Below are 11,029 nucleotides of genomic sequence, written 5' to 3'. Positions count from 1 at the left end.
GTAAACCTCTTTTTTCCGTTTTCCCCCTTTTTTAACACTTCTATTTACACCACTATTGCTCCTAAAACTCCCTATAAAATACAAGTTTTTTTTGTTTTTGTTTTTTCCCTTTTTCCATTTTCCGCTTTTTATTTTTCTTACACCCTTATTGGCCCAAATCTCCATGAAACTCACATAACACAAAACACTTATCTGTTATTCAACTCATATGATGTTTCTGATACTGTTTCTTTGGACCACAACTTAAGTCCTTTTTAGCAAATAAAGTTTGACCGGTCTTTTACTTGGGTCTCTGTAACCTTGTCCATTCTTCTACAGGCATCTTCTTTATCCTTGTCGATTTAGGATTATCTGTCTCTTCTTTCAAAAGTCCCCAAGAACGCAGAGGCTTGTGGCCCTCTTCTGGATTGTTCACCTTATTGAGGGATCCATTCCGCCACATCTGCGCTTTTGGAGGGAATCCTCACCTGTAAGCCACTTTATTTATACGTAAGCATTTGGTAATCTCTGCAAACTCTCTGTGCCATTGTAGAGGCAGGTAGATCAGAAAACAGACACACCTATGCATATTCTTCTGGTAATTTTTCTGTGCGTTGGGCTGCTAAAACTGCTTCCTTTGTTGTATAATAATGCAACCGAGTGACTATGTCCCTCGGAATACCCATTGCTAGATTCTTTGGCTTTGGAACTCTGTGTGTCCTGTCAATGCACTATAGCTTTAAACAGATCCTTCAGGTAGCTGAGCAATTTGCTGGTTTGAATTGATTCTGGTACCCCCTCGCACGCGGATGTTGTTGCGGTGGGAATAGTCCTCCAAATCGGTCACCTTCCCCTGCAAGCGTTTGTAATCTGCCTCCATATTTTGGATCTTATCCACCTTACCATTATTTGCAGCACATAACTTCTCTGCACGACATTCCACAGCTTCTGTTTGGTTTCCCAATTCATGCAATTCTTTACGCATATCATCAACTACAGCTTTAAAATCAGCCTTTAATGTAGAACGTAAATCAGTCAGCATAACTAGCAATCTTTTCTCAGAAATTAAAATCTCTTCGGGCTGTGATATTGGATTTTCTGAGTCTGGACCTCCGTCTGAACTATGAGGAGATCCTGGCCCTCTGTCTTCAAGCCCCTGCTTTGCTTTCTCTTTTTACCTCGGTGAAAAAAGTCAGTATTCCTCTGAGCTTTTGGTGGAGCCATTTTCTATATTCTCTGGAGATATTTCGGTCAAAGCAGCTCTTAGCAACCCCCAGCGTCAATCCCACAGCACAGCACAGGAACACAGCAGTAGCAGTAGCAGGCAGGGCCGCCATCAGGGGGTGACAACCATGACTCCCACATTCCCTCTCTGCACATATATATAGCGATGATCGCTATATATATGTGCAGCCGCGGGCCCCGGCTCCCTATACTTGCAGAGGGGGCCCAGCAGACTGCAGCAGTACATTACAGCTCTTCCTTCTCTCTAACTCCCGCGAGACCCGCGGCACATCACGCTCGCGGGGAGTTACAGAGAGGGAAATGCTGTAGTGTCCTGCTGCAGTCTGCTGGGCCCCCTCTGCAAATACAGCGAGCCAGGGGGCCCCACAATGCCACCGGACAACCAGGGATTGAATCCCCCCCTCCCTGGACCAGGTAAGAAGCAGGGAGGGGGGAATAGCTTTTATTACATTTAATGTGGGGGGGAGGGGAGAATGCTCCATTTACACAACATGCATACACTACACTAACACACACTCTGCATTCACTGCACTAACACACACTCTGTATTCATTAAACTGACACACACTCTGAATTCATTACACTAACACACACTCTGCATTCACTACACTGACACACACTCTGCATTCACTACACTGACACACACTCTGTATTCACTACACGGACACACACTCTGCATTCATTACACTAACACACACTCTGCATTCACTACACTGACACACACTCTACATTCACTACACTGACACACACTCTGCATTCTTTACACTAACACACACTGCATTCACTACACTAACACACACTCTGCATTCATTACTCTAACACACACTCAGCATTCACTACACTAACTCACTGAATACACTACACTAACACACACTCTGCATTCACTACACTGACACACTCTGCATTCACTACACTAACACACTGCATTCACTACACTGACACACACTCTGCATTCACTACACTAACACACTGCATCCACTACACTGACACACACTCTGCATTCACTACACTAACACACTGCATCTACTACACTAACACTCTGCATTAACTACACTGACACACACAGCATCCACTACACAAACATCCTGTATTCACAGTACACACTACATCCACCACACATTCAAACACTCTGCATTTACTATACAGAGCACTCCAAGCACCATAACCAATACAGCACATTGTAATATTTACTGTGTATTCAGGCCACTTTATATTTTCGACATTTAAAAAAAAAGGCTGCAACATAAAAAAAATAAGGGTTTGCATACTTTCAGAATGAACTGTAGATTATATATATATTTTTTAATTTTCTTTATGGTACCCGTTGTGCCCTGCCATTCACCCAATGAAAGTAGTCAAATCAGTTTGGGATTGTACAACTTCTTATTTTGGATATCCTTCCCTCCTCCAACGCAGCCTTAAGTAGACCCAGAAGCTATCTGTCTAAGCTAAGCTAAGCTGTAAAAACTTACCTTTACCCGGCACCTATAACGCTCCTCTCCTCCGGCCACGTTGGCAGAACGCACCGTGTGGCTGCATTGCCTCAGTCTTCGGGACGTGCAGCCCTAATGCTCTACGCGGCTGCGCGGCCTGATATAAAAAAGAGAAAAGGGGTGAAACAACGCTACACAAGCTAATCGCAAGGATACAGAGGGCTGTACTCCTGAAGGGTAGAGGAACTGGAAGAACAGTACAAGAGAAACAGGGTGCGCCAAAATAAAAAATGCTAAAACAACAATAAAAAATACAATAAAATGGTACCAGATAGGAGTAATAAAAAGTCTATAGATAACAAAAATGTTCAGGTAGCATCTTGGGTGTAGCTCAGAACATCAGCAGCATATGCAAAAAGAATAAAAACAGAGGGGACCAATAGTGCAGAAATGCAGGAGAAACTCCAGACAACACTGAGTGAAAAAATGCCAACTCACATTTGAAGGAGCTACACCGTGCTCCAGGTAAAGCTGAGGGCAGTGGTATTTAAACTGTCACGTCTAAACATTTGTTATGAAGGAACACAACTGCAGATTTCTTATAGTTTGAATATTTATTATCAAAAGTAAAAGGTATTGACTTTAAGTCCAATTACAGGTACTGTAGCTTTAATTAATAAACGATAACTGAAGTCCACAATTACAGGCACTGTAGCTTTAAGTAGTAAACGATAACTGAAGTCCACAATTACAGGCACTGTAGCTTTAAGTAGTAAACGGTAGTAATTAGCAAACACTGAATCAGAAAGAGTCTCTTAGTAGTATTAATGAATTAGGTGATAAGAAGTTACAATAGCTGTTCCATAGACTTTAACTGAAGCAAGACAGATGCAGCTAACTGAGATAAGGTATGAGTTGAAGTTAGCTGTAATGGGTTTGTTTTATCGAAGGACTTTGGAGACAGGAAATAACAGCTTTGAGATGCAACGCTTATCACAGAGGTTTTACTTAGCTTCCGGCACATAGAACACTGGTTCCCGAGATCTCCTCAGAGGCGGTTATCCTGGAAGGAGAGAGTTCAGCTTTAGTCGTGGATGAGGAGAGGTGAAGGGAACTTGAAGTCTTCCAGTCCGGTCCGGTAACAGAGGGTTTTCACAACGATGTTGTAACCGGTTCGTGAGTACGGAACGTAGTTCAATAATCCAGCGTCGCTCAGCTGGTGCGGTCGGATTAAATAAGGAGACCGTGTCATAAAGGGGTGTGGCTAAGCTCCGTGGAACCAGGAAGTAAGAGGATACCATAGTTAAGGCATGACAGTACCCCCTCCTTAATGAGCAACCTCTGGGTGCTATTGACTTGGTTTAGAAGGGTAACGCTTGTGAAATTTGGAAATCAATTTGTCAGCATGAACGACAGAGGAGTTTTCCCATGTATCTTCATCAATTCCATATCCTTTCCATCTGATGAGGTATTGTAAAGAGCCACGATGGATCCTTGAATCCAGTATACTTTGAATTTCGTATTCTTCTTCGCCCTGGACCAATATGGGATCAGGAGAAGTAGTGACATTTCTTTGGAAAGGGTCAGGATGATGAGGCTTTAGCAAGGACACATGAAAAACAGGATGTAGCTTCAAAGTAGGTGGAAGTTTCAATTTAACAACATTACGATTGATAACCGATAGTATCGGAAAAGGACCAAGGAAAAGGGAACTTAACTTCTTTGATGGACGGTTCGTAGAGATGTTCTTTGAGGAAAGCCAGACAAGATCACCGATTTTATAAGAGGGTGAAGGTTGTCTTTTTGTATCAAAAAAACTTATTTTGATTGGAGGAGGCCAATTCCAGATTTACATGTAATTTCTTGAATAGAGAGGACATATGATTGGATCTTTGGCATACAGAACAAGATTTGACATAAGATTCAATAGTTCGTTCTTGACGAGGCCACCAATAGTATCTTTTAGACAATTCAAGGGTCTTTTTTATACCTGGATGACCTGCCAGAGGAGAATCATGAATAAATTCGAGTACTTTAATTCTGAAAGAGGGAGGTACGTAAATCCGGTCTTTAAAATAGTAGAGACCGTTTTTCTTGGATAATTTCATTGATTTAGGAAGTTCAAGAGCATCTTCACTGAGATCTTTAATGTCGTCAATAAGAGAAGATAAGATTCCAATGACTGTAGACGGAGGAGGTTCAATTTTAGTGTCTTTATGGATCCTGGAAAGGGCATCAGCCTTTTTGTTTCTAGACCCAGGTCTAAAGACTATTTGGAAGTTGAACCGGGAGAAAAAGAGATTCCATCTTACTTGTCGAGCAGACAGTGTTTTATTGGAGTGAAGATATTCGAGATTTTTATGGTCAGTATATATGATTAAAGAGTTCTGAGCACCTTCAAGAAGGTGTCTCCAGGTTTCTAAAGCCACTTTAATACTTAATAATTATTTTTCCCCTGTAGGATAATTCTTTTCGGCAGGAGATAATGATCGTGAGAAGAAGGCGACAGGATGAAGAGGTTCTTGAGGAGTTTTGTGTTGAGAAAGGACAGCTCCAATTGCAAATTCCGAAGCATCCGTTTCAAGGACATAAAGATATGAAGGATTTGGAAGTTGAAGAACAGGAGCTGTTGTAAACTTTCTCTTTAATTCATTGAAGGCAGTTTGAGCCTTCTCGTTCCAATTGAAGGGATGTTTTTTACTGTTAAGTTGTTTGAGTGGGTGAGCTATCTCAGAGTAGTTTTTAATAAATTTTCTGTAGAAGTTGGCGAACCCTAGAAATCGCTGTAATTCTTTTACTGTAGAGGGAACAGGCCAGTTGATGATACAATCGACTTTTGAATTATCCATAGGGGCACCAGGTATGAGGTCTATAGGACAATCGTAGGAACGATGAGGTGGGAGCGTTTCAGCTTCTTTTTTACTGAATACGTCTGAAAGGTCTGAATAACAAGAAGGTATAGTTGGTTCTTTGGAGATCTGAAGAATAGGAATTTGCTGTAAACATGTTTCTTTACAATAATGTGAGTTAAAGGTGATAGAGAAAGGAGACCATGAAATTTGAGGGTTGTGGTTCCTTAACCAGTTGATCCCTATTATAACGGAATAGAGAGGTGATGGGATAACATCAAATACTAGAAATTCAGTATGAATATGATTGGTGGTTACCTTTAGAGGGATGGTTTCATGAAGAATCGGTCCCGAGGATATAAGGGAGCCGTCAATCACTTTAATAGGAACAGAAATGGTTTTTCGAACACAAGGAATTTTATTCTTTGTTACAAAGGTTGAATCGATGAATACTCCATTTGCACCAGAATCGATGATAGCTTCAGTCACAATTCTCACCTTGTCCCACTGTAGTATAAGAGATATAGGAGTGAACTGAGTGGTTGGTGTAGAAGGGAGTGCACTGAAGATCGCAGAGGTATAGGCTTGCCTACCGGCCTTTGTCCGTTTTAATAAGGGACAATCAGAAACCAAATGATCTTGAGAGGCACAATACATGCATAGGTTTAATTGACGTCTTCGGTTCTTCTCTTCAGGAGTGAGAGGACTTCTTATTACCCCTATTTCCATAGGTTCACTTGGTAAGGAAGTCTTTTCTGGAGCTTTTGAGGGAGTGAAAGGTTTGAGGTCTTTAGAATGTAAGAGGGCTTTTTCGGCCTTTCTTTCTCTTAATCTTCTGTCAATACTGATTGATAAGTGAATTAGAGCGTTCAAAGTAGTAGGGAGTTCTGTTCTAGATAGTTCGTCTTTTACAGCTTCAGATAACCCAATTCGGAATTGGTTGCGCAATGTGATGTCATTCCATTGCGTTTCTACTGCCCATCTTTTAAACTCAGCAATGTAATCTTCAACGGGTCTATGTCTTTGCTGTAGTGTTCTGATTGTTAAATCAGCTGTTGCTTGTTTGTTAGGATCTTCATAGAGAAGAGACATGGCTTCAAGAAAGTCATCCAGTGAACCTAAGATGGGGTCATCATTGTCCAAAAAGGTATGGGCCCAGAACATTGGTTCACCTCTTAGAAAGGAAATAACTGAGAAAACCTTAGATCTTTCTGTGGGATAAGATCTAGGTTTTAAAGCAATCAATAATTTGCTGGAATAAAAAAACTCCTTATATTTGGAACGATCACCATAGAATTTTTCAGGGTTACATACAGCAGGATCGCTAAGTGAGTGCAGAACAGTATGAGGAGGATGAGTCTGTAAGTCTTTGACATAAGTGAGAATTCTTTCGTTAGTAACTTGCAGGTCTTGCACACCTTGGGCTAGTGTATTAACTCTTTGATTCAGCGTAGTTATCGTGGAATCGAAATCTGCTGGATCCTTTACAATGGCTGGATTATTCTGTCACGTCTAAACATTTGTTATGAAGGAACACAACTGCAGATTTCTTATAGTTTGAATATTTATTATCAAAAGTAAAAGGTATTGACTTTAAGTCCAATTACAGGTACTGTAGCTTTAATTAATAAACGATAACTGAAGTCCACAATTACAGGCACTGTAGCTTTGAGTAGTAAACGATAACTGAAGTCCACAATTACAGGCACTGTAGCTTTAAGTAGTAAGCGATAACTGAAGTCCACAATTACAGGCACTGTAGCTTTAAGTAGTAAACGGTAGTAATTAGCAAACACTGAATCAGAAAGAGTCTCTTAGTAGTATTAATGAATTAGGTGATAAGAAGTTACAATAGCTGTTCCATAGACTTTAACTGAAGCAAGACAGATGCAGCTAACTGAGATAAGGTATGAGTTGAAGTTAGCTGTAACGGGTTTGTTTTATCGAAGGACTTTGGAGACAGGAAATAACAGCTTTGAGATGCAACGCTTATCACAGAGGTTTTACTTAGCTTCCGGCACATAGAACACTGGTTCCCGAGATCTCCTCAGAGGCGGTTATCCTGGAAGGAGAGAGTTCAGCTTTAGTCGTGGATGAGGAGAGGTGAAGGGAACTTGAAGTCTTCCAGTCCGGTCCGGTAGCAGAGGGTTTTCACAACGATGTTGTAACCGGTTCGTGAGTACGGAACGTAGTTCAATAATCCAGCGTCGCTCAGCTGGTGCGGTCGGATTAAATAAGGAGACCGTGTCATAAAGGCGGTGTGGCTAAGCTCCGTGGAACCAGGACGTAAGAGGATACCATAGTTAAGGCATGACATAAACTCCCCACTTATAGGATATCCCTCTGACGGTAGTTGCAGTGAAGGTCATATATAATAAAAACAAAATAGAAGGCCCATAGTGCTCTCTATATAAGTAAGTATATTGGGTAATAAGAGATGTACAATTTTAAGAGCAGACAAACCACTCTAAGTGTGGGTGGAACAATCCTCACCTAGGATTCTTTAGATGATACATCTGGTGCTGTAGATGGAATATGCCAGGTGTAAAGGAAAAATAATAATAAAAGTATAAAGACTGACCCAGTAAATAGGTAGTCAGAAAAATTACTTTTATTTAACAAATACTTAAAATAATACGCGTTTCGCCTTATCAGGCTTTTTTTTTGTTTTGTTTTTTTAAGTATAAAAGATTTATATATAATAATTATATATTTATTTATACCTGAAAAAGCCTGATATGACAAAACGCGTTGTATTGTAAGCATTTGTTAAATAAAAGTAATTTTCCTGACTACCTATTTACTGGGTCAGTCTTTATACTTTTATTATTATTTTTCCTTTACACCTGGCATATTCCATCTACAGCACCAGATGTATCATCTAAAGAATCCTAGGTGAGGATTGTTCCACCCACACTTCGGCACATAGAGCGGTTGTCTGCTCTTAAAATTGTAAATATATCTCTTATTACCCAAAATACTTACTGTGACAAACTCCCCTTTTCCTGTGAGTTTGCCACGAGTTTTTGGAGGGGCTATGTTGCCAGCCTCTTGCCCCAGGACTATGGCCCATGTATTAGACTGGGATACAGACTGGAGAAAGGGCTTTTGTTGATGCCTTTTTCCCAGTTCAGTTTATAGGACAACCGAATGGATTGTGCCTATGGTGTTCGTTTATACGAACTAACTACTGAACAGACGGACCCCACACAAGTGGAGTGTGTTATTTACCTCCCAGGAGCTGCGGTTAACCACAGCTAATTGACGAACGGCTCAGTGGTTGCCGTTCGTGTGGTCAAACATGTGGCGGCGGCCATATTGTTTAGTCGAACGCGTTCAGCGGTGTTTGGTCATCGAGTTCATGGAACTCAAATCGGACACTCGACGGCGCGAACACCGCTGAACTTTATCTTCTCCAGAACTTAAACGGGAGTCAAACAGTGTTCGACAATTCAAACGCCACTTTGACTTTGGCTATTTGCATGAACGGCCCCGTGCATTCGAACAGAACTTAACTATGGGACATAGACCGTCCGCACAGCCAAAATTTGTGGAACTGTTTTGGGCAGGAAAGCCATGCTGTGTTTGGTCAAAAGAAACTTCCATAAACACTTGAACCCCATGGCGACTTGACTATGTTCGTGGGATCTGAGCGCTGTTCAGGTATATTAAGTGCTCAGATCCAAGCTATCTGGGGATGGGTCTAATGTGGATGTTTAGTTCTGTGGAATATAAGTTATGTATTTTATGTGTTTTGTTGCAGTTGTAACTTAGAGATATTTTCTGTACCTGGAGATAATTAAGTTTACTATGGTTACTGAAGCCAATTATCTCCAGGATAGAGGGGAGGGATTTTACTGTGTATGTGGGAGTGTTACTGTGTTAATTATTGTTCCCATTGGTTTGTGTCCCTTTTGTCCCTGTGTTTCATGAGGTCCAGGGGGTGTGCCTCTGGCCTGAAAATGTGTATAAAAGAAATGCCTTTGTGCTCAATAAAACAGATCATCTTGTACCTTCATGAAGTTTCGGCTCATGTTTGGGGGATTGGAGAACTACACTCTGGGGATTGCTATAATCACTATACTCCCAAGGGTGCTTGGAGCCCTCGGGAAGCACTAGGAGCATCCGTAAACGGAAAGTACCCAGTCGCGGTGCCAGACGTTCTGTTACACTTACTTATATAGAGATCACTCTGTTTCTCTTGTTCTGGAAATAATGCTTACCTTCGGTCCCGTAAATGGCTCCCTCTACTGGTTCATGAGACGAGCTGCAACCCCTAAAAATAAATGATAAAGCCATGACATCATTAACTTAACCCCTTAAGGACCAAGCTTCTGGAATAAAAGGGAATCATGACGTGTCACACACGTCATGTGTCCTTAAGTGGTTAAAGGGACCATGTCATCTAGGTGATCCAATGCTGTTTGGGCTCGCAGAGATGACGTGGACCAATGGGAACTCTTCTGAGCCTATTTAAGGCTTGCTTTAGCCTCCATTCTTTTTCCTATTGTTGCCTTTGTCATTTCCTGTGTTTGACCTCTGCTTCACATTTAACTTGTGATTTATGGTATCCTGAGCCCGGCTTCGAATTTGACTCATGATTTCTGGTATCCTGACCCTGGTTTCATATTTGACTTGTGATTTCTGGTATCCTGAACCCGTCTTTGTCTTGACTAAGTCTGGCCATTCTAAGGCTTGGTAATACGTCTTTCGGATCCGCCTTTTTGGGGTTTCCTCTTTCCTGTGTGTTGGAGTACAACTCCTCTGACATTACGATAGGGCCATGGACCCTGCAAGAATGGGAGCTCCACATAAGGCTTGCCAGGCTAAATTTGAGGAAATTGACCATAGAATGGACCTTCCAGGCCTTGTTAGATAGAACAGCCCACCTCTCTCCTGAAAATCTTCCACCTATGCCTCCCCAGCCTGTGCCTGTGGTGCTTTAAGCTTCTGGTCAGAACAGTATGACCACAAACCTGATACCACCTCCTAGATAGGGTGGCGATCATAAGACCTGTCGAGGGTTTATAAACCAAATAGAGTTTCCCTTTGAAACGTCTCCCAGGTCTTTTCCCACTGAACGGTCCAAGGTCGGTTTCTTTATGCACCAATTAACTGACAAGGCCTTGGAATGGGCTAATCCTTTATGGGAGACAAACACGGATCTGGTTTATGGCTATAAAATCTTTGTAAGAGCTTTCCGTAAGGTGTTTGATTCACTAGGATACAAAAGAATCGAATCCGCATTGGGAACCCCCCTATCCCCCCTCCGGAAAATAAATGTTTTTTTTTTGCTTTTTTGTATGTGCCGGCGTGTGTCTATGTGTCAAGGTGTGTGTATCTGTGTTTGTATGTGTTAGTGTTTGTATCTGTGTGTCACAGATACACACACATACACACACACTGGCACATAGTGGCAAAAAGATACACACACTGACACACACACCATGACACACTGTGTGTATGTGTGTGTGTGTGTGTGTGTTTGTGTATGTATGTATCTGTATGTCAAGGTGTGTGTAT

Source organism: Pelobates fuscus, chromosome 2 (assembly GCF_036172605.1).
Source record: "Pelobates fuscus isolate aPelFus1 chromosome 2, aPelFus1.pri, whole genome shotgun sequence".
Taxonomy (NCBI): domain Eukaryota; kingdom Metazoa; phylum Chordata; class Amphibia; order Anura; family Pelobatidae; genus Pelobates; species Pelobates fuscus.
This window is presented reverse-complemented; position numbering follows the sequence as displayed.